This window comes from Oncorhynchus gorbuscha, unplaced genomic scaffold (genome assembly GCF_021184085.1).
Source record: "Oncorhynchus gorbuscha isolate QuinsamMale2020 ecotype Even-year unplaced genomic scaffold, OgorEven_v1.0 Un_scaffold_1602, whole genome shotgun sequence".
NCBI classification, from domain to species: Eukaryota; Metazoa; Chordata; class Actinopteri; order Salmoniformes; family Salmonidae; genus Oncorhynchus; species Oncorhynchus gorbuscha.
Genome location: NW_025746333.1, coordinates 27,600 through 52,298, shown reverse-complemented (window position 1 = coordinate 52,298; position 24,699 = coordinate 27,600). Strand labels below are relative to the sequence as shown.

Sequence of the window (24,699 nt, the reverse complement as noted above, 5' to 3'; positions counted from 1 at the left end):
CCCAATAAAGAGATAAGAAACAGAGAATATATTGATTATTTTTTAAAGAGAGATGAAACCCTCATATTCATCACCAGTGCTAACCTACAGTACTTCTGTGAAGTCGGTCCTGACATGGGTCTGAACCTGTTACTCATGAAGGGATTTCATCTGACCAAGTATTCAGATATCGTGTGACAGTAGTTCTGGCCAATGATAAGCCTCTATCCTACCCTGTAAAATCCTTACAAATAACGGCAACAAGAACCAAGGACTAGATCACCATATATACATTATTAAATCATTGTTTATGTAAAAAAAAACATAGAACCCCGATCCAGTGACTCGCAACCCAACACATTCTGGCTAAGATCACGTATCCAGGAAGCATCTCAGAGTAGGAGTACTGATCTAGGATCTGTCCATGTATTCATTATGATCAAATCAAATCAAATCAAATCAAATTTATTTATATAGCCCTTCGTACATCAGCTGATATCTCAAAGTGCTGTACAGAAACGATCTAAAAGATCTAAAAGTCTGATCTGTCATGGAATCAGTAAACCCTGTACTCATGTTAACACAAATATTTAGATTTGGTCATTTAAATTATATTTATGATTGCTCTTCTGCTGTTCTTACACTTCATTCATTTAGCAGACGCTCTTATCCAGAGTGAACCACAGGAGCAATTAGGTTAAGTGTCTTGCCCAAGAGCATTTTGACAGATGTTTCAGCGAGTAGGCTCAGGGATTCAAACCAGCGACCTCTGGGTTATTGGCCCAACATTCTAGTCTACCTGCCTTGAAAGAGGCCTCCACTAAAGTCTTAGAACTGACTGTATAAAATGTCATTTCATTTTACAGGCCTGGCAGATGATGTTGAAAATACATTTCAAATAGTCTGTTTTCAGTAGTGATGAAGCTTGTTCAGTTATAAGAGTTGAATGGTGCCCCCTGCTGTATGTTGATGGGATTACATGAACTTTGAACCCAGTCCCCAACCTTCCTTCTATTCTACTGTTTTACTTTGAAACGTTGTATCCACCAGTGTTATTTCACAATGATTTCCACCATTTTGTTGATTTATCTGAACACTCTGATGACTACAATCATCTTCAAGGCCAAATGTGTTTTAATGTGGTTTTTGTCCTCAACCCTACTGTGTTTATATTCATGTATATTCATGTCATTTACTATCTACATGATGTTTAAGGCAAATAAAACCTTGATGGAAATCATTATGAGTTATTTACTCATGATATTAAAGGCATTCGCAAGGTGTAATCATTATGAGTTATTTACTCATGATATTAAAGGCATTCGCAAGGTGTAATCATTATGAGTTATTTACTCATGATATTGAAGGCATTCGCAAGGTGTAATCATTATGAGTTATTTACTCATGATATTGAAGGCATTCGCAAGGTGTAATCATTATGAGTTATTTACTCATGATATTGAAGGCATTCGGGTGTAATCATTATGTGTTATTTACTCATGATATTAAAGGCATTCGCAAGGTGTAATCATTATGAGTTATTTACTCATGATATTAAAGGCATTCGCAAGGTGTAATCATTATGAGTTATTTACTCATGATATTAACGGCATTCACAAGGTGTCATCATTATGAGTTATTTACTCATGATATTAACGGCATTCACAAGGTGTAATCATTATGAGTTATTTACTCATGATATTAACGGCATTCACAAGGTGTAATCATTATGAGTTATTTACTCATGATATTAAAGGCATTCGCAAGGTGTAATCATTATGAGTTATTTACTCATGATATTAACGGCATTCACAAGGTGTAATCATTATGAGTTATTTACTCATGATATTAAAGGCATTCGCAAGGTGTAATCATTATGAGTTATTTACTCATGATATTAAAGGCATTCGCAAGGTGTAATCATTATGAGTTATTTACTCATGATATTAAAGGCATTCGCAAGGTGTAATCATTATGAGTTATTTACTCATGATATTAAAGGCATTCGCAAGGTGTAATCATTATGAGTTATTTACTCATGATATTAAAGGCATTCGCAAGGTGTAATCATTATGAGTTATTTACTCATGATATTAAAGGCATTCACAAGGTGTAATCATTATGAGTTATTTACTCATGATATTAAAGGCATTCGCAAGGTGTAATCATTATGAGTTATTTACTCATGATATTAACGGCATTCGCAAGGTGTAATCATTATGAGTTATTTACTCATGATATTAAAGGCATTCACAAGGTGTAATCATTATGAGTTATTTACTCATGATATTAAAGGCATTCGCAAGGTGTAATCATTATGAGTTATTTACTCATGATATTAAAGGCATTCGCAAGGTGTAATCATTAACCACCATGTGTGGCATCAACAATCATACCACGGTCAAAGTTGCTTAGATTACTCATCTTACCCGTTATAATGTTTGGTCGAACAACATCTAAAGCTCTCTACTCTATATACTCTATATATTGAGTTGCAGGCAGCCACATGATTCGCTGTTCGAATGTAACCTTCCTTGATGAGCTAAATCAGGTCTTTAGAGCTGATGGCGTTGACCTATGTCATTGTGTGGGATAATGTCAGGTTCCACCATGCTCAAATGGAGCAAGCATGGTTTCAGGCCCAACCACAATTCACCACCCTGTACTTACCCACATACTCTCCTTTCTTAAAACCCAATTGAGGAATATTTCTCCACATGGAGGTGGAAGGTATATGATAGGCGCCACCCTTCTCCAGGCCATGGATGACGCATGCAATGACATCACAGCAGACCAGTGTCAGGCCTGGATTCGCCTGAAGATTCTTCCCAAGATGTTAGGCGAATGAAAACATCCATTGTGATGTGGCTGAGAACCTGTGGATGAGAACCTGTGGCCAAATCCATAAGACAGAGTTGATGGAAATATAGAAGTACAGTAATCAATCCTTTGTTCTGGTTTTTACAGTAAGACAGGTGAGGAACACTGCAGTGATGTTTTACAGTAAGCAAGGTGAGGAACACTGCAATGATGTTTTACAGTAAGCCAGGTGAGGAACACTGCAGTGATGTTTTACAGTAAGCCAGGTGAGGAACACTGCAGTGATGTTTTACAGTAAGCCAGGTGAGGAACACTGCAGTGATGTTTTACAGTAAGCCAGGTGAGGAACCTGCAGTGATGTTTTACAGTAAGCCAAGTGAGGAACACTGCAGTTATGTTTTACAGTAAGCCAGGTGAGGAACCTGCAGTGATGTTTTACAGTAAGCCAAGTGAGGAACACTGCAGTGATGTTTTACAGTAAGCCAGGTGAGGAACACTGCAGTGATGTTTTACAGTAAGCCAGGTGAGGAACACTGAACACTGCAGTGATGTTTTACAGTAAGCCAGGTGAGGAACACTGCAGTGATGTTTTACAGTAAGCCAGGTGAGGAACACTGCAGTGATGTTTTACAGTAAGCCAGGTGAGGAACACTGCAGTGATGTTTTACAGTAAGACAGGTGAGGAACACTGCAGTGATGTTTTACAGTAAGACAGGTGAGGAACACTGCAGTGATGTTTTACAGTAAGCCAGGTGAGGAACACTGCAGTTGACCTTTAACTGTTTTTTCTTTTTTTGTAGCTAATTATTTTTGCTTTGATTCAAAGAAACCTGTTGTGATTTTATTGTATTTCATCAATAAATGTCATATTTTGATCAATGATTCCACTGTGTCTGTAGTATTCTCTCTACTAGTCCTTTTACAGTGATGTATTTACATGTAGTTGTCACGACTTCCGCCCAGGTTGGCTCTCCTGCCCGTTCGGGCGGTGCTCGGCGGTCTTCGTCACCGTCCTACTAGCCACTACCGATCCCTTTTCGTGTATCTGTTGGTTTTGTCTTGTGTGTGGCTGATCTAAATGAATGTTCCTGTGGTATTTCATGATACATTAGTTATTTGAACCAATGATTCTGCATGTCAAGGTTTCTTTAAAGATATGAATGAACAATGCAATGTTTTGAACATTGGACAGCCTGTGTTAGAAGTAATGACCGTTTTGAGTTTTGTGTCTAGAGTTTTGAAACATGATTCCAAGGTTTTGAAATTAGTGCCAAAGTGACAGTTAAAAACTGTAACCTTTGAGTAGAGTCACAAAACGTTTTAATGATACAACTTTCCCTGTTTCCTACTATCTCCATCATACACTACTGTTCCAACGTCATCATGGGTCGAAGAAATGAATGTGTCACTTGTATTGATAGCTGCCTTTCATTGATTGATTGTGTGTGTGTGTGTGTGTGTGTGTCAGTTTGTTTGTATGCAAGTGTGGGTTTTTGTGTGTGTGTATGTATGTATGGGTGGGTGCATGTACATGTATGTGTGTGTGGGTGGGTGTATGAATCATTGTGTGTGTGTGTGTGTGTGTGTGTGTGTGTGTGTGTGTGTGTGTGTGTGTGTGTGTGTGTGTGTGTGTGTGTGTGTGTGTGTGTGTGTGTGTGTGTGTGTGTGTGTGTGTGTGTGTGTGTGTGTGTGTGTGTGTGTGTGTGTGTGTGTGTGTGTGTGTGTGTGTGTGCGTGCGTGAATGCATGTGTGTGCGTGTGTATGTGTGTCAAGCCGGCAGCTCAATAATGTGAGAGTTGTTGGCCACCTCTGCTTTGTCGTCACCATAAAAGCAGTTTGTCCAGAAACATGCAAACCACACCTCTATAGTTCCTCCTATGATTTACTGATCTCTGATTTCCCAAAAGAATGTACATGTTCTAATTGAGATAGTGGTTTTTAATTAAACCAGTTAAAGAGCTAAATCATATCAGATATATAGGGGCCAATATGGAATGTAGTATGTGGCTTTATGATGAGTCACCCACTGTAGGTCTCTGAAACACAGGAGTACTCTGTGCAGCTCTGACCAGATCCTTTTGCACACACACAGATGGTCAGAGATGGAAAGGGATCTTGGTCACATTAAAATAGGATGACAAATACAATCTTAGACAAATACATCTAACCTACTATGAATCACTTTTATCCAAATGTTGTTTACAGTTCAGTCATTTAGCAGATGTTCTTATCCAGAGGGAGTTGTGTTTGACTGACTGAGAAGTGTTTGCTAATTGTATGGGTCATTCCTTAAATATCCCTCTATACTTCCTGTTTCTTCAAGATCAGAAGCACCATGATACAAACAACAATAAAAACAGTTACAAAGGCAATGATCTTCCATTGATGTTGTTGAATGAACTGGTCTGTGGCCACCTTCAGTTTCACTCCAACAGCGATTCCAATGACCAACGTCAAGAATCCAACAGTAACCACCATCGGCCCACAATCTGGCTTATCAGGAGCTGTGACACACATACACACCGAGTATTAATCATTAACAATCTGCTGCATTTTACAGTATTCAGCACATCTGTCATTTAATGATACTTGAAAGAATAAAAACAAAACAAGTGGTTATATTTTACTTTGGCTTCAGGCATCTCTGTCAGCTTTATGTTCCCCATTCTGTTACACTACAATAGTAGAGTATCACTACTGTCCTCTATGATAGGGAATCTGTTACACTACAATAGTAGAGTATCACTGCTGAACTGTCCTCTATGATAGGGAAGCTGTTACACTACAATAGTAGAGTATCACTACTGTCCTCTATTATAGGGAAGCTCTTACACTACAATAGTAGAGTATCACTACTGAACTGTTCTCTATGACAGGGAAGCTGTTACACTACAATAGTAGAGTATCACTGCTGAACTGTCCTCTATGATAGGGAAGCTGTTACACTACAATAGTAGAGTATCACTGCTGAACTGTCCTCTATGATAGGGAAGCTGTTACACTACAATAGTAGAGTATCACTACTGTCCACTCTGTCTATGATAGGGAATCTGTTACACTACAATAGTAGAGTATCACTACTGTCCTCTATGATAGGGAATCTGTTACACTACAATAGTAGAGTATCACTGCTGAACTGTCCTCTATGATAGGGAAGCTGTTACACTACAATAGTAGAGTATCACTACTGTCCTCTATTATAGGGAAGCTCTTACACTACAATAGTAGAGTATCACTACTGAACTGTTCTCTATGACAGGGAAGCTGTTACACTACAATAGTAGAGTATCACTGCTGAACTGTCCTCTATGATAGGGAAGCTGTTACACTACAATAGTAGAGTATCACTGCTGAACTGTCCTCTATGATAGGGAAGCTGTTACACTACAATAGTAGAGTATCACTACTGAACTGTCCTCTATGATAGGGAAGCTGTTACACTACAATAGTAGAGTATCACTACTGAACTGTCCTCTATGATAGGGAAGCTGTTACACTACAATAGTAGAGCATCACTACTGAACTGTCCTCTATGATAGGGAAGCTGTTACACTACAATAGTAGAGTATCACTGCTGAACTGTCCTCTATGATAGGGAAGCTGTTACACTACAATAGTAGAGTATCACTACTGAACTGTCCTCTATGATAGGGAAGCTGTTACACTACAATAGTAGAGTATCACTGCTGAACTGTCCTCTATGATAGGGAAGCTGTTACACTACAATAGTAGAGTATCACTACTGTCCTCTATTATAGGGAAGCTCTTACACTACAATAGTAGAGTATCACTACTGAACTGTTCTCTATGACAGGGAAGCTGTTACACTACAATAGTAGAGTATCACTGCTGAACTGTCCTCTATGATAGGGAAGCTGTTACACTACAATAGTAGAGTATCACTGCTGAACTGTCCTCTATGATAGGGAAGCTGTTACACTACAATAGTAGAGTATCACTACTGAACTGTCCTCTATGATAGGGAAGCTGTTACACTACAATAGTAGAGTATCACTACTGAACTGTCCTCTATGATAGGGAAGCTGTTACACTACAATAGTAGAGCATCACTACTGAACTGTTCTCTATGATAGGGAAGCTGTTACACTACAATAGTAGAGTATCACTACTGTCCTCTATGATAGGTAATCTGTTACACTACAATAGCAGAGTATCACTACTGTCCTCTATGATAGGGAAGCTGTTACACTACAATAGTAGAGCATCACTACTGAACTGTCCTCTATGATAGGGAATCTGTTACACTACAATAGTAGAGTATCACTACTGAACTGTTCTCTATGATAGGGAAGCTGTTACACTACAATAGTAGAGTATCACTACTGTCCTCTATGATAGGGAATCTGTTACACTACAATAGTAGAGTATCACTGCTGAACTGTCCTCTATGATAGGGAAGCTGTTACACTACAATAGTAGAGTATCACTACTGAACTGTCCTCTATGATAGGGAAGCTGTTACACTACAATAGTAGAGTATCACTACTGAACTGTCCTCTATGATAGGGAAGCTGTTACACTACAATAGTAGAGCATCACTACTGAACTGTTCTCTATGATAGGGAAGCTGTTACACTACAATAGTAGAGTATCACTACTGAACTGTCCTCTATGATAGGGAAGCTGTTACACTACAATAGTAGAGCATCACTACTGAACTGTCCTCTATGATAGGGAAGCTGTTACACTACAATAGTAGAGCATCACTACTGAACTGTCCTCTATGATAGGGAAGCTGTTACACTACAATAGTAGAATATCACTACTGAACTGTCCTCTATGATAGGGAAGCTGTTACACTACAATAGTAGAGCATCACTACTGAACTGTCCTCTATGATAGGGAAGCTGTTACACTACAATAGTAGAGTATCACTACTGAACTGTCCTCTATGATAGGGAAGCTGTTACACTACAATAGTAGAGTATCACTGCTGAACTGTCCTCTATGATAGGGAAGCTGTTACACTACAATAGTAGAGTATCACTACTGAACTGTCCTCTATGATAGGGAAGCTGTTACACTACAATAGTAGAGTATCACTGCTGAACTGTCCTCTATGATAGGGAAGCTGTTACACTACAATAGTAGAGTATCACTACTGTCCTCTATTATAGGGAAGCTCTTACACTACAATAGTAGAGTATCACTACTGAACTGTTCTCTATGATAGGGAAGCTGTTACACTACAATAGTAGAGTATCACTGCTGAACTGTCCTCTATGATAGGGAAGCTGTTACACTACAATAGTAGAGTATCACTACTGTCCTCTATTATAGGGAAGCTCTTACACTACAATAGTAGAGTATCACTACTGAACTGTTCTCTATGATAGGGAAGCTGTTACACTACAATAGTAGAGTATCACTGCTGAACTGTCCTCTATGATAGGGAAGCTGTTACACTACAATAGTAGAGTATCACTACTGAACTGTCCTCTATGATAGGGAAGCTGTTACACTACAATAGTAGAGTATCACTACTGAACTGTCCTCTATGATAGGGAAGCTGTTACACTACAATAGTAGAGCATCATTACTGAACTGTTCTCTATGATAGGGAAGCTGTTACACTACAATAGTAGAGTATCACTACTGTCCTCTATGATAGGGAAGCTGTTACACTACAATAGTAGAGCATCACTACTGAACTGTCCTCTATGATAGGGAATCTGTTACACTACAATAGTAGAGTATCACTACTGAACTGTTCTCTATGATAGGGAAGCTGTTACACTACAATAGTAGAGTATCACTACTGTCCTCTATGATAGGGAATCTGTTACACTACAATAGTAGAGTATCACTGCTGAACTGTCCTCTATGATAGGGAAGCTGTTACACTACAATAGTAGAGTATCACTACTGAACTGTCCTCTATGATAGGGAAGCTGTTACACTACAATAGTAGAGTATCACTGCTGAACTGTCCTCTATGATAGGGAAGCTGTTACACTACAATAGTAGAGTATCACTACTGAACTGTCCTCTATGATAGGGAAGCTGTTACACTACAATAGTAGAGCATCACTACTGAACTGTTCTCTATGATATGGAAGCTGTTACACTACAATAGTAGAGTATCACTACTGAACTGTCCTCTATGATAGGGAAGCTGTTACACTACAATAGTAGAGTATCACTGCTGAACTGTCCTCTATGATAGGGAAGCTGTTACACTACAATAGTAGAGTATCACTACTGAACTGTCCTCTATGATAGGGAAGCTGTTACACTACAATAGTAGAGCATCACTACTGAACTGTTCTCTATGATAGGGAAGCTGTTACACTACAATAGTAGAGTATCACTACTGAACTGTCCTCTATGATAGGGAAGCTGTTACACTACAATAGTAGAGTATCACTACTGAACTGTCCTCTTCTCTATGATAGGGAAGCTGTTACACTACAATAGTAGAGTATCACTACTGAACTGTCCTCTTCTCTATGATAGGGAAGCTGTTACACTACAATAGTAGAGTATCACTACTGAACTGTCCTCTATGATAGGGAAGCTGTTACACTACAATAGTAGAGCATCACTACTGAACTGTCCTCTATGATAGGGAAGCTGTTACACTACAATAGTAGAGCATCACTACTGAACTGTCCTCTATGATAGGGAAGCTGTTACACTACAATAGTAGAGTATCACTACTGAACTGTCCTCTATGACAGGGAAGCTGTTACACTACAATAGTAGAGTATCACTACTGAACTGTCCTCTATGATAGGGAAGCTGTTACACTACAATAGTAGAGTATCACTACTGAACTGTCCTCTATGATAGGGAAGCTGTTACACTACAATAGTAGAGTATCACTGCTGAACTGTCCTCTACGATAGGGAAGCTGTTACACTACAATAGTAGAGTATCACTACTGAACTGTCCTCTATGATAGGGAAGCTGTTACACTACAATAGTAGAGTATCACCACTGAACTGTCCTCTATGATAGGGAAGCTGTTACACTACAATAGTAGAGTATCACTACTGAACTGTCCTCTATGATAGGGAAGCTGTTACACTACAATAGTAGAGTATCACTACTGAACTGTCCTCTATGATAGGGAAACTGTTACACTACAATAGTAGAGTATCACTACTGAACTGTCCTCTATGATAGGGAAGCTGTTACACTACAATAGTAGAGTATCACTACTGAACTGTCCTCTATGATAGGGAAGCTGTTACACTACAATAGTAGATATCACTACTGAACTGTCCTCTATGATAGGGAAGCTGTTACACTACAATAGTAGAGTATCACTGCTGAACTGTCCTCTATGATATGGAAGCTGTTACACTACAATAGTAGAGTATCACTTACTGTCCTCTATTATAGGGAAGCTCTTACACTACAATAGCAGAGTATCACTACTGAACTGTTCTCTATGATAGGGAAGCTGTTACACTACAATAGTAGAGTATCACTGCTGAACTGTCCTCTATGATAGGGAAGCTGTTACACTACAATAGTAGAGTATCACTACTGAACTGTCCTCTATGATAGGGAAGCTGTTACACTACAATAGTAGAGTATCACTGCTGAACTGTCCTCTATGATAGGGAAGCTGTTACACTACAATAGTAGAGTATCACTACTGAACTGTCCTCTATGATAGGGAAGCTGTTACACTACAATAGTAGAGTATCACTGCTGAACTGTCCTCTATGATAGGGAAGCTGTTACACTACAATAGTAGAGTATCACTACTGAACTGTCCTCTATGATAGGGAAGCTGTTACACTACAATAGTAGAGTATCACTACTGAACTGTCCTCTATGATAGGGAAGCTGTTACACTACAATAGTAGAGTATCACTACTGAACTGTTCTGTATGATAGGGAAGCTGTTACACTACAATAGTAGAGTATCACTACTGAACGCCGCAGGAAGGTTGAACACCCGTCTGGTGTTCAACCTTCCCAAGTTCTCTCACGTCACCCCGCTCCTCCGTTCTCTCCACTGGCTTCCAGTTGAAGCTCGCATCCGCTACAAGACCATGGTGCTTGCCTACGGAGCTGTGAGGGGAACGGCACCTCAGTACCTCCAGGCTCTGATCAGGCCCTACACCCAAACAAGGGCACTGCGTTCATCCACCTCTGGCCTGCTCGCCTCCCTACCACTGAGGAAGTACAGCTCCCGCTCAGCCCAGTCAAAACTGTTCGCTGCCCTGGCCCCCAATGGTGGAACAAACTCCCTCACGACGCCAGGACAGCGGAGTCAATCACCACCTTCCGGAGACACCTGAAACCCCACCTCTTTAAGGAATACCTAGGATAGGTTAAGTAATCCCTCTCACCCCACCCCCCTAAGTTTTAGATGCACTATTGTTAAGTGACTGTCCCACTGGATGTCATAAGGTGAATGCACCAATTTGTAAGTCGCTCTGGATAAGAGCGTCTGCTAAATGACTTAAATGTAAATGTAAATGTAAATGTAAATGAACTGTCCTCTATGATAGGGAAGCTGTTACACTACAATAGTAGAGCATCACTACTGAACTGTCCTCTATGATAGGGAAGCTGTTACACTACAATAGTAGAGCATCACTACTGAACTGTTCTCTATGATAGGGAAGCTGTTACACTACAATAGTAGAGTATCACTACTGAACTGTCCTCTTCTCTATGATAGGGAAGCTGTTACACTACAATAGTAGAGCATCACTACTGAACTGTTCTCTATGATAGGGAGGCTGTTACACTACAATAGTAGAGTATCACTACTGAACTGTCCTATTCTCTATGATAGGGAAGCTGTTACACTACAATAGTAGAGTATCACTACTGAACTGTCCTCTATGATAGGGAAGCTGTTACACTACAATAGTAGAGTATCACTACTGAACTGTCCTCTATGATAGGGAAGCTGTTACACTACAATAGTAGAGCATCACTACTGAACTGTTCTCTATGATAGGGAAGCTGTTACACTACAATAGTAGAGTATCACTACTGAACTGTCCTCTTCTCTATGATAGGGAAGCTGTTACACTACAATAGTAGAGTATCACTACTGAAATGTCCTCTATGATAGGGAAGCTGTTACACTACAATAGTAGAGCATCACTACTGAACTGTTCTCTATGATAGGGAAGCTGTTACACTACAATAGTAGAGTATCACTACTGAACTGTCCTCTTCTCTATGATAGGGAAGCTGTTACACTACAATGGTAGAGTATCACTACTGAACTGTCCTCTATGATAGGGAAGCTGTTACACTACAATAGTAGAGTATCACTACTGAACTGTCCTCTTCTCTATGATAGGGTAGCTGTTACACTACAATAGTAGAGTATCACTACTGAACTATCCTCTATGATAGGGAAGCTGTTAGACTACAATAGTAGAGCATCACTACTGAACTGTCCTCTCCTATAGGAGAGGGAAGTCTGGGTTTTAATCACGGTAAAGCATCACTACTGAACTGTCCTCTCCTATAGGAGAGGGATGTCTGGGTTTTAATCACAGTAAAGCATCACTACTGAACTGTCCTCTCCTATAGGAGAGGGAAGTCTGGGTTTTAATCACGGTAACGCATCACTACTGAACTGTCCTCTCCTATAGGAGAGGGAAGTCTGGGTTTTAATCACGGTAAAGCATCACTACTGAACTGTCCTCTCCTATAGGAGAGGGACGTCTGGGTTTTAATCACGGTAACGCATCACTACTGAACTGTCCTCTCCTATAGGAGAGGGAAGTCTGGGTTTTAATCACGGTAAAGCATCACTACTGAACTGTCCTCTCCTATAGGAGAGGGATGTCTGGGTTTTAATCACGGTAAAGCATCACTACTGAACTGTCCTCTCCTATAGGAGAGGGAAGTCTGTCACGGTAACTCACTACTGAACTGTTCTCTCCTATAGGAGAGGGATGTCTGGGTTTTAATCACGGTAAAGCATCACTACTGAACTGTTCTCTCCTATAGGAGAGGGAAGTCTGGGTTTTAATCACGGTAACGCATCACTACTGAACTGTTCTCTCCTATAGGAGAGGGAAGTCTGGGTTTTAATCACGGTAACGCATCACTACTGAACTGTTCTCTCCTATAGGAGAGGGATGTCTGGGTTTTAATCACGGTAAAGCATCACTACTGAACTGTCCTCTATGATAGGGAAGCTGTTACACTACAATAGTAGAGTATCACTACTGAACTGTCCTCTATGATAGGGAAGCTGTTACACTACAATAGTAGAGTATCACTGCTGAACTGTCCTCTACGATAGGGAAGCTGTTACACTACAATAGTAGAGTATCACTACTGAACTGTCCTCTATGATAGGGAAGCTGTTACACTACAATAGTAGAGTATCACCACTGAACTGTCCTCTATGATAGGGAAGCTGTTACACTACAATAGTAGAGTATCACTACTGAACTGTCCTCTATGATAGGGAAGCTGTTACACTACAATAGTAGAGTATCACTACTGAACTGTCCTCTATGATAGGGAAACTGTTACACTACAATAGTAGAGTATCACTACTGAACTGTCCTCTATGATAGGGAAGCTGTTACACTACAATAGTAGAGTATCACTACTGAACTGTCCTCTACGATAGGGAAGCTGTTACACTACAATAGTAGAGTATCACTACTGAACTGTCCTCTATGATAGGGAAGCTGTTACACTACAATAGTAGAGTATCACTGCTGAACTGTCCTCTATGATAGGGAAGCTGTTACACTACAATAGTAGAGTATCACTTACTGTCCTCTATTATAGGGAAGCTCTTACACTACAATAGCAGAGTATCACTACTGAACTGTTCTCTATGATAGGGAAGCTGTTACACTACAATAGTAGAGTATCACTGCTGAACTGTCCTCTATGATAGGGAAGCTGTTACACTACAATAGTAGAGTATCACTACTGAACTGTCCTCTATGATAGGGAAGCTGTTACACTACAATAGTAGAGTATCACTGCTGAACTGTCCTCTATGATAGGGAAGCTGTTACACTACAATAGTAGAGTATCACTACTGAACTGTCCTCTATGATAGGGAAGCTGTTACACTACAATAGTAGAGTATCACTGCTGAACTGTCCTCTATGATAGGGAAGCTGTTACACTACAATAGTAGAGTATCACTACTGAACTGTCCTCTATGATAGGGAAGCTGTTACACTACAATAGTAGAGTATCACTACTGAACTGTCCTCTATGATAGGGAAGCTGTTACACTACAATAGTAGAGTATCACTACTGAACTGTTCTGTATGATAGGGAAGCTGTTACACTACAATAGTAGAGTATCACTACTGAACGCCGCAGGAAGGTTGAACACCCGTCTGGTGTTCAACCTTCCCAAGTTCTCTCACGTCACCCCGCTCCTCCGTTCTCTCCACTGGCTTCCAGTTGAAGCTCGCATCCGCTACAAGACCATGGTGCTTGCCTACGGAGCTGTGAGGGGAACGGCACCTCAGTACCTCCAGGCTCTGATCAGGCCCTACACCCAAACAAGGGCACTGCGTTCATCCACCTCTGGCCTGCTCGCCTCCCTACCACTGAGGAAGTACAGCTCCCGCTCAGCCCAGTCAAAACTGTTCGCTGCCCTGGCCCCCAATGGTGGAACAAACTCCCTCACGACGCCAGGACAGCGGAGTCAATCACCACCTTCCGGAGACACCTGAAACCCCACCTCTTTAAGGAATACCTAGGATAGGTTAAGTAATCCCTCTCACCCCACCCCCCTAAGTTTTAGATGCACTATTGTTAAGTGACTGTCCCACTGGATGTCATAAGGTGAATGCACCAATTTGTAAGTCGCTCTGGATAAGAGCGTCTGCTAAATGACTTAAATGTAAATGTAAATGTAAATGTAAATGAACTGTCCTCTATGATAGGGAAGCTGTTACACTACAATAGTAGAGCATCACTACTGAACTGTCCTCTATGATAGGGAAGCTGTTACACTACAATAGTAGAGCATCACTACTGAACTGTTCTCTATGATAGGGAAGCTGTTACACTACAATAGTAGAGCATCACTACTGAACTGTTCTCTATGATAGGGAAGCTGTTACACTACAATAGTAGAGTATCACTACTGAACTGTCCTCTATGATAGGGAAGCTGTTACACTACAATAGTAGAGCATCACTACTGAACTGTTCTCTATGATAGGGAAGCTGTTACACTACAATAGTAGAGCATCACTACTGAACTGTTCTCTATGATAGGGAAGCTGTTACACTACAATAGTAGAGCATCACTACTGAACTGTTCTCTATGATAGGGAAGCTGTTACACTACAATAGTAGAGTATCACTACTGAACTGTCCTCTTCTCTATGATAGGGAAGCTGTTACACTACAATAGTAGAGCATCACTACTGAACTGTTCTCTATGATAGGGAGGCTGTTACACTACAATAGTAGAGTATCACTACTGAACTGTCCTATTCTCTATGATAGGGAAGCTGTTACACTACAATAGTAGAGTATCACTACTGAACTGTCCTCTATGATAGGGAAGCTGTTACACTACAATAGTAGAGTATCACTACTGAACTGTCCTCTATGATAGGGAAGCTGTTACACTACAATAGTAGAGCATCACTACTGAACTGTTCTCTATGATAGGGAAGCTGTTACACTACAATAGTAGAGTATCACTACTGAACTGTCCTCTTCTCTATGATAGGGAAGCTGTTACACTACAATAGTAGAGTATCACTACTGAAATGTCCTCTATGATAGGGAAGCTGTTACACTACAATAGTAGAGCATCACTACTGAACTGTTCTCTATGATAGGGAAGCTGTTACACTACAATAGTAGAGTATCACTACTGAACTGTCCTCTTCTCTATGATAGGGAAGCTGTTACACTACAATGGTAGAGTATCACTACTGAACTGTCCTCTATGATAGGGAAGCTGTTACACTACAATAGTAGAGTATCACTACTGAACTGTCCTCTTCTCTATGATAGGGTAGCTGTTACACTACAATAGTAGAGTATCACTACTGAACTATCCTCTATGATAGGGAAGCTGTTAGACTACAATAGTAGAGCATCACTACTGAACTGTCCTCTCCTATAGGAGAGGGAAGTCTGGGTTTTAATCACGGTAAAGCATCACTACTGAACTGTCCTCTCCTATAGGAGAGGGATGTCTGGGTTTTAATCACAGTAAAGCATCACTACTGAACTGTCCTCTCCTATAGGAGAGGGAAGTCTGGGTTTTAATCACGGTAACGCATCACTACTGAACTGTCCTCTCCTATAGGAGAGGGAAGTCTGGGTTTTAATCACGGTAAAGCATCACTACTGAACTGTCCTCTCCTATAGGAGAGGGAAGTCTGGGTTTTAATCACGGTAAAGCATCACTACTGAACTGTCCTCTCCTATAGGAGAGGGAAGTTAGGGTTTTAATCACGGTAAAGCATCACTACTGAACTGTCCTCTCCTATAGGAGAGGGAAGTCTGGGTTTTAATCACGGTAACGCATCACTACTGAACTGTCCTCTCCTATAGGAGAGGGAAGTCTGGGTTTTAATCACGGTAAAGCATCACTACTGAACTGTCCTCTCCTATAGGAGAGGGAAGTCTGGGTTTTAATCACGGTAAAGCATCACTACTGAACTGTCCTCTCCTATAGGAGAGGGAAGTCTGGGTTTTAATCACGGTAAAGCATCACTACTGAACTGTCCTCTCCTATAGGAGAGGGATGTCTGGGTTTTAATCACAGTAAAGCATCACTACTGAACTGTCCTCTCCTATAGGAGAGGGAAGTCTGGGTTTTAATCACGGTAACGCATCACTACTGAACTGTCCTCTCCTATAGGAGAGGGAAGTCTGGTCCTCTCCTATAGTTTTAATCACGGTAAAGCATCACTACTGAACTGTCCTCTCCTATAGGAGAGGGACGTCTGGGTTTTAATCACGGTAACGCATCACTACTGAACTGTCCTCTCCTATAGGAGAGGGAAGTCTGGGTTTTAATCACGGTAAAGCATCACTACTGAACTGTCCTCTCCTATAGGAGAGGGACGTCTGGGTTTTAATCACGGTAACGCATCACTACTGAACTGTCCTCTCCTATAGGAGAGGGAAGTCTGGGTTTTAATCACGGTAAAGCATCACTACTGAACTGTCCTCTCCTATAGGAGAGGGATGTCTGGGTTTTAATCACGGTAAAGCATCACTACTGAACTGTCCTCTCCTATAGGAGAGGGAAGTCTGGGTTTTAATCACGGTAACGCATCACTACTGAACTGTTCTCTCCTATAGGAGAGGGATGTCTGGGTTTTAATCACGGTTAAGCATCACTACTGAACTGTTCTCTCCTATAGGAGAGGGAAGTCTGGGTTTTAATCACGGTAACGCATCACTACTGAACTGTTCTCTCCTATAGGAGAGGGAAGTCTGGGGTTTAATCACGGTAACGCATCACTACTGAACTGTTCTCTCCTATAGGAGAGGGATGTCTGGGTTTTAATCACGGTAAAGCATCACTACTGAACTGTTCTCTCCTATAGGAGAGGGATGTCTGGGTTTTAATCACGGTAAAGCATCACTACTGAACTGTCCTCTCCTATAGGAGAGGGAAGTCTGGGTTTTAATCACAGTAAAGCATCACTACTGAACTGTCCTCTCCTATAGGAGAGGGAAGTCTGGGTTTTAATCACGGTAAAGCATCACTACTGAACTGTCCTCTCCTATAGGAGAGGGAAGTCTGGGTTTTAATCACGGTAAAGCATCACTACTGAACTGTCCTCTCCTATAGGAGAGGGAAGTTAGGGTTTTAATCACGGTAAAGCATCACTACTGAACTGTCCTCTCCTATAGGAGAGGGAAGTCTGGGTTTTAATCACGGTAACGCATCACTACTGAACTGTCCTCTCCTATAGGAGAGGGAAGTCTGGGTTTTAATCACGGTAAAGCACTCACCTGAAGTCATCATTTTGTTGTACTTTCCTCTGTTGTTTATCCTGAACTCAATTAAACTCAATGAAGAGGGTGTCTACAATAAAGCATAGAAATTAGACAATGAGGTGATGTTGTTTACCAGTTAAACAATGAACATAGAACAGAATAATCATAGAAAATAGAACATAATAAACATAGATCATAGAGAAGAATAAACATAGAACATAGAACAGAATAATCATAGAAAATAGAACAGAATAAACAGATCACAGAGAAGAATAAACATAGAACATAATAAACACAGAACATAATTAACATGGAACAGAATTAACACAGGACAGAGAAGAATAAACAGAACAGAATAAACATAGAACAGAATAAACATAGAACATGCAACATAATAAACATAGAACAGAATAAACATAGAACATGCAACATAATAAACATAGAACACAATAACATGTTAAACAGAACAGACAGTTTCACAATAAACAACGAGTCTATTGATTCACCGTTGCTTCAATCTAAGTAACATAATAAAAAAATCCCCATTAAAGTCCATCAGTTTAAATTAAAGATACTGTATGTGTTGTTTTGCATGGACTGCTTCTCCATCTCAACACTGCAGAACATACGCACATCCAGGCACTTTCCGCGGGCATTGGAGTTGTAGCCAAATTCCTGGAAATGTGTGCCGCGTTTCCCTTTCTGTTTTCCACTGCTTCTCAATCTACCAAATCTGCCGATATCGGACTTCAGCATCTGCGGTGGAGGAAGGTGGCCGAGATACAGCGATAGTCGCCAGACCACGAGGCATCGCGAAAACCGGTCTTCTCACTAAAACGGCTGTAGCGTCCGAACGGTTTGACCTACAAAAAGATGTTCTTCGTTTTGCTCTACGACCCCCACAAGTGTTATGAGACGCGTCTGAAGTCAGTACCGCCGATGTGCCAACTTCTGTCTGTAGCGTCTGAATGGTTTGGACTACAAACTAATATGACTCCACTATGGAAAGGGGAGATTCTCACAAGCACGATGGTATGTGACGGGACTCATCTGAAGTAGCTGGTACCATTTTTAAAAAATGAATGGAAGTATGTAGCAGTACTTGGGACGTTAACGTGTATCCTATCATACACATTGTTCAGGTGTCCCCGATTCAAATAGATTTTTCAGAAAACTAAACCATTCAACACCTACCTGTGACTTTGTCCTGTCTGTCTCTGCTGCCTCCGTTGATGATATTGTGATGCTGAGGATTTAAGTTTCATTTTCCCTGACCTGAAACCAAGATGAGAGGCACCACCCCCATTCATAGTTCACTACTGCTTAGTGACAGATACAAACCATTACTAACACAGGATAATAACACAAACAGTACAGCTATGACACCAATCAGGAAGTCCCCTTCAGTCACAGTTTTTGTTCTAAAATTAATGGATGTGCAAAATAACGTTATATTCACTTTGTTGCTTTTCTCATGTACTCACTATTTCTGTCATGTTTGTCATTTATTATCATGTCTTGTCCCTGTGCTCCCCATTCTATTCGTTTCCCTCTGCTGGTCTTATTAGGTTCTTTCCCTCTTTCTATCCCTCTCTCTCCCCCTCCCTCTCTCACTCTCTCGCTCTCTCTTCTCTCTATCGTTCCGTTCCTGCTCCCAGCTGTTCCTATTCCCCTAATCATCATTTAGTCTTCCCACACCTGTTCCCGATCCTTTCCCCTGATTGGAGTCCCTATTTATTCCTTTGTGTTCCGTTCCTGTCCTGTCGGTTCCTTGTTTAGAATTCACCGTGCTGTGATTGTGTATCGCCCTGTCCTGTCGTGTTTTTTGCCTTCATCAGATGCTGCGTGTGAGCAGGTGTCTCTGTCAACTACGGCCTGCGCCTACCCGAAGCGACCTGCAGTCTGTGGCCGCTTCTCCTGTTATTCCCCTCTACAGACTAGAGGATTTCTGTTATTCCCTGTTTGGACTTGAATAAACTCTGTTTCTGTTAAGTCGCTTTTGGGTCCTCTTTCACCTGCATGACAATTTCCTCTTGTATTTGTTTGAGAGATCTGTAGTCACATGGTCTATTAATATCATTGTGTTAGAGATCTGTAGTCACATGGTCTATTAATATCATTCTGTTAGAGATCTGTAGTCACATGGTCTATTAATATCATTCTGTTAGAGATCTGTAGTCACATGGTCTATTAATATCATTCTGTTAGAGATCTGTAGTCACATGGTCTATTAATATCATTCTGTTAGAGATCTGTAGTCACATGGTCTATTAATATCATTCTGTTAGAGATCTGTAGTCACATGGTCTATTAATATCATTCTGTTAGAGATCTGTAGTCACATGGTCTATTAATATCATTCTGTTAGAGATCTGTAGTCACATGGTCTATTAATATCATTCTGTTAGAGATCTGTAGTCACATGGTCTATTAATATCATTCTGTTAGAGATCTGTAGTCACATGGTCTATTAATATCATTCTGTTAGAGATCTGTAGTCACATGGTCTATTAATATCATTCTGTTAGAGATCTGTAGTCACATGGTCTATTAATATCATTGTGTTAGAGATCTGTAGTCACATGGTCTATTAATATCATTCTGTTAGAGATCTGTAGTCACATGGTCTATTAATATCATTCTGTTAGAGATCTGTAGTCACATGGTCTATTAATATCATTCTGTTAGAGATCTGTAGTCACATGGTCTATTAATATCATTCTGTTAGAGATCTGTAGTCACATGGTCTATTAATATCATTCTGTTAGAGATCTGTAGTCACATGGTCTATTAATATCATTGTGTTAGAGATCTATAGTCACATGGTCTATTAATATCATTGTGTTAGAGATCTGTAGTCACATGGTCTATTAATATCATTCTGTTAGAGATCTGTAGTCACATGGTCTATTAATATCATTCTGTTAGAGATCTGTAGTCACATGGTCTATTAATATCATTGTGTTAGAGATCTGTAGTCACATGGTCTATTAATATCATTCTGTTAGAGATCTGTAGTCACATGGTCTATTAATATCATTCTGTTAGAGATCTGTAGTCACATGGTCTATTAATATCATTGTGTTAGAGATCTATAGTCACATGGTCTATTAATATCATTCCGTTAGAGAGATCTGTAGTCACATTAGAGGGGCGTGTCCTTACAGGTGTTTACCTGGTGTTGTCTCGACAACTGGCACAAGGTCATTTGAGATAATACAAAGTTTAAATTCTTTGAGGTAAGAGACCCAGAAGGGAGGGAGGGTGACCTCACATACTTACTACGGCACCAGTCTAGGATGTGTGTAGTCTACATGCGATGGTTCACCTGATAGAGGATGTGTGTAGTCTACATGTGATGGTTCACCTGATAGAGGATGTGTGTAGACTACCTGTGATGGTTCACCTGATAGAGGATGTGTGTAGTCTACATGTGATGGTTCACCTGATAGAGGATGTGTGTAGACTACCTGTGATGGTTCACCTGATAGAGGATGTGTGTAGTCTACATGTGATGGTTCACCTGATAGAGGATGTGTGTAGTCTACATGTGATGGTTCACCTGATAGAGGATGTGTGTAGTCTACATGTGATGGTTCACCTGATAGAGGATGTGTGTAGTCTACATGTGATGGTTCACCTGATAGAGTCTAGGATGTGTGTAGACTACATGTGATGGTTCACCTGATAGAGGATGTGTGTAGTCTACATGTGATGGTTCACCTGATAGAGTCTAGGATGTGTGTAGTCTACATGTGATGGTTCACCTGATAGAGGATGTGTGTAGTCTACATGTGATGGTTCACCTGATAGAGGATGTGTGTAGACTACCTGTGATGGTTCACCTGATAGAGGATGTGTGTAGTCTACATGTGATGGTTCACCTGATAGAGGATGTGTGTAGACTACCTGTGATGGTTCACCTGATAGAGGATGTGTGTAGTCTACCTGTGATGGTTCACCTGATAGAGGATGTGTGTAGACTACCTGTGATGGTTCACCTGATAGAGGATGTGTGTAGTCTACATGTGATGGTTCACCTGATAGAGGATGTGTGTAGTCTACATGTGATGGTTCACCTGATAGAGGATGTGTGTAGTCTACATGTGATGGTTCACCTGATAGAGGATGTGTGTAGTCTACATGTGATGGTTCACCTGATAGAGGATGTGTGTAGTCTACATGTGATGGTTCACCTGATAGAGGATGTGTGTAGTCTACATGTGATGGTTCACCTGATAGAGGATGTGTGTAGTCTACATGTGATGGTTCACCTGATAGAGGATGTGTGTAGTCTACATGTGATGGTTCACCTGATAGAGTCTAGGATGTGTGTAGACTACATGTGATGGTTCACCTGATAGAGTCGAGGATGTGTGTAGTCTACATGTGAGGGTTCACCTGATAGAGTCGAGGATGTGTGTAGTCTACATGTGAGGGTTCACCTGATAGAGAGAAGGACTGGAGCACACAGCAATACGAATATTAGGTGAGTGTTCAGTTGACTTGCTGCATGGCTTTACACACACACACACACACACACACACACACACACACACACACACACACACACACACACACACACACACACACACACACACACACACACACACACACACACACACACACACACACACACACACACACACACACACACACACACACACACACACTAAAACACCACAATTGTGATTTCCTCATTCAGTAATAGTGTTTTCCATAACGTCCTCAGTGTGGAGTGATAACATTACTAGTTGTGAGAGTCTCCTTTTCCCCGGCTGAGCTGAGATGGACGTGCGTCTGAGTAAGTTCTGAACTTTCCTTGACTTCCTTTTTCTTAATATTAAACAATACTAAAGATTGAGAAATCACTAAATATTCTGTTGTAGTGCCTTGCTCAGGCCAAACTCCACCGTGGAGAATGTTACATAACAGAACAAAACTCCAATGACTACATTTCCTTCCTCACCAGCCCGTTCCACTGGGGGAGAACCCAGAGGAGTATCAGCTAAGGATCATGGGAGATAGAATCCGGAGACAAGTGCTGACTTCCTACAAAGAGGAGCTGGTCAGAGCTGCACAGAGTACTCCTGTGTTTCAGAGACCTACAGTGGGTGAGTGACTCATCATAAAGCCACATACTACATTTCATATTGGCCCCTATATATCTGATATGATTTAGTTCTGTCATGGTTTGGTTAGTATTTAGTCAGGATAATCTGATCCTCGGACAGCCATTAGGACCTGTATTAAAGCTACACTGTAGTTCCACCTTACTCTTCAATGGTTTGGTTAGTATTTAGTCAGGTAATCTGATCCTAGGACAGCCATTAGGAGCTATATTAAAGCTACACTGTAGTTCCACCTTACTCTTTAATGGTTTGGTTAGTATTTAGTCAGGTAATCTGATCCTAGGACAGCCATTATGACCAGTATTACAGTTGTACTGTAGTTCCACCTTACTCTTTGAAAACATACAGTATGTGAACATTTCCACACCTTGATTGCCTCTATCCATTTCTGCCAGGTCCCCTTCATAGGTCAAGAACACTCAACTGAACTATTCTGATGTATGTAGATGGAAGGGCTTTGGTGATGGATCATGTATCGTGATGCAATTATAAAACTTTAATTATGAATCATTTGGAAACATTTTTTTATTTTACTAGGCATAAGTCTATCTCTTATGTATTACTTTGCAAAACAATGTTTGCTCATTAGGTCTACTTGGAAGTTTATACAATATTTTGTTAGCCTATAACCAGATTACAGTCTTCTATTTTAAGCAGGAGACATTTGCTTTCCAACCTGTGTTTTCCTGTGATTGTAGCCTACTTGAAATATTGGGAATGGTTTGCTCTGGCTGCATGCTGTTCACTGACAGATTTGCCTTGCGTTCCTGGGTTAGGTCTATATGCCTTATGAATGGGCTACACAAACACAATCCACAGCTAGTCTATTGCTTAAAGAAGCTATTGCTCCTCTGTGGCTAAATTATAGACCTGCTCCTGGTGTAGTATTCAGAATAATTTCTTTCTGAACAGACAGCAGTAATTTTATAACGTCAGCAAATGCATTTCAATTAATCAGGGGTGCTGCTCCTCCAGCACCTTCCCGCGGTATGATCAGGGGTGCTGCTCCTCCAGCACATGACTCTATAAGTGTATAAATGATGAAGTGCAACCGTTTAAGAGATGAGAGTTGCGTGTCAATTAGAGCAGAGAGAGGGAGCGAGATCACAGATCTCTCTCTCACCGCAGCAACGGCTACGCGTTGCTCTCAAAAACATAGTCTATAATATTGCGCAAACCATAAAACCGGACCGGCCCAACACGAATGAATTCTAAGAATATCAGGCGCGGACTGAAAATCTATGTTTTACAATTACGTTTTTTTTAGGGGGCAGCAGAATTAGGTATTGAGGGCATAACTCAAATGAACTCTGGGTGCTTTTGATTATAATTTTTACATTACAAACAGTGATTTTCTTTCTCGTGTAGATGTACCGGATCCGGCTCAAATTAAGCACTGTGCATGTCTAGATCAACCAAATATACACGATCAAAGAATAATTTATGTAAATAGTTAGCCCCAACTGGGGCACGAACCCAGGGACTGTCCACCCAACACCAAAAGGCTAATACAGGTCACTATAATTGTTGTTATTGTTGTTGCCTTTATGTGTAACAGAATCAGTAAATCCTGCAAGAATTATATTTCACCAGAAATGACGTGGTAGCAAATGGCATAAGAGTGAAATCCCCACTACTCCCAGACACAGAGCAGCCAGACTCTTTTTCAATAAACTATCAGTAATTCATACTTCGCTAAACTGAACCAATAGGCCTACATCTATTTGCACACGATTGACCAACAGTTTCAACAAATCACACCAAATGCAGGTACGTGATTGTTTCATAATGATCGCTATTAACATTTTCTATTGAATAACATTTACATTATTTACGTCGAACAAACGGTC

At 40.7% G+C, this 24,699-nt stretch overlaps 2 long non-coding RNA genes across 2 annotated transcripts; one reads left to right on the top strand and one right to left on the bottom strand.

The window, feature by feature from the left end:
• Positions 1-4,665: 4,665 nt before the first annotated feature.
• On the bottom strand, positions 4,666-19,042 carry LOC124023347. The gene is made up of 3 exons (XR_006836695.1): positions 18,912-19,042; positions 17,733-17,805; positions 4,666-5,303 (listed from the first exon to the last, which is right to left on the bottom strand). It is a non-coding gene; the product is annotated as an uncharacterized LOC124023347 (long non-coding RNA).
• A 2,896-nt stretch (positions 19,043-21,938) lies between these two features.
• Positions 21,939-23,445, top strand: LOC124023350. Its single transcript, XR_006836696.1, has 4 exons — positions 21,939-22,206; positions 22,450-22,521; positions 22,690-22,831; positions 23,245-23,445. It is a non-coding gene; the product is annotated as an uncharacterized LOC124023350 (long non-coding RNA).
• The last annotated feature ends 1,254 nt before the right edge of the window (positions 23,446-24,699 follow it).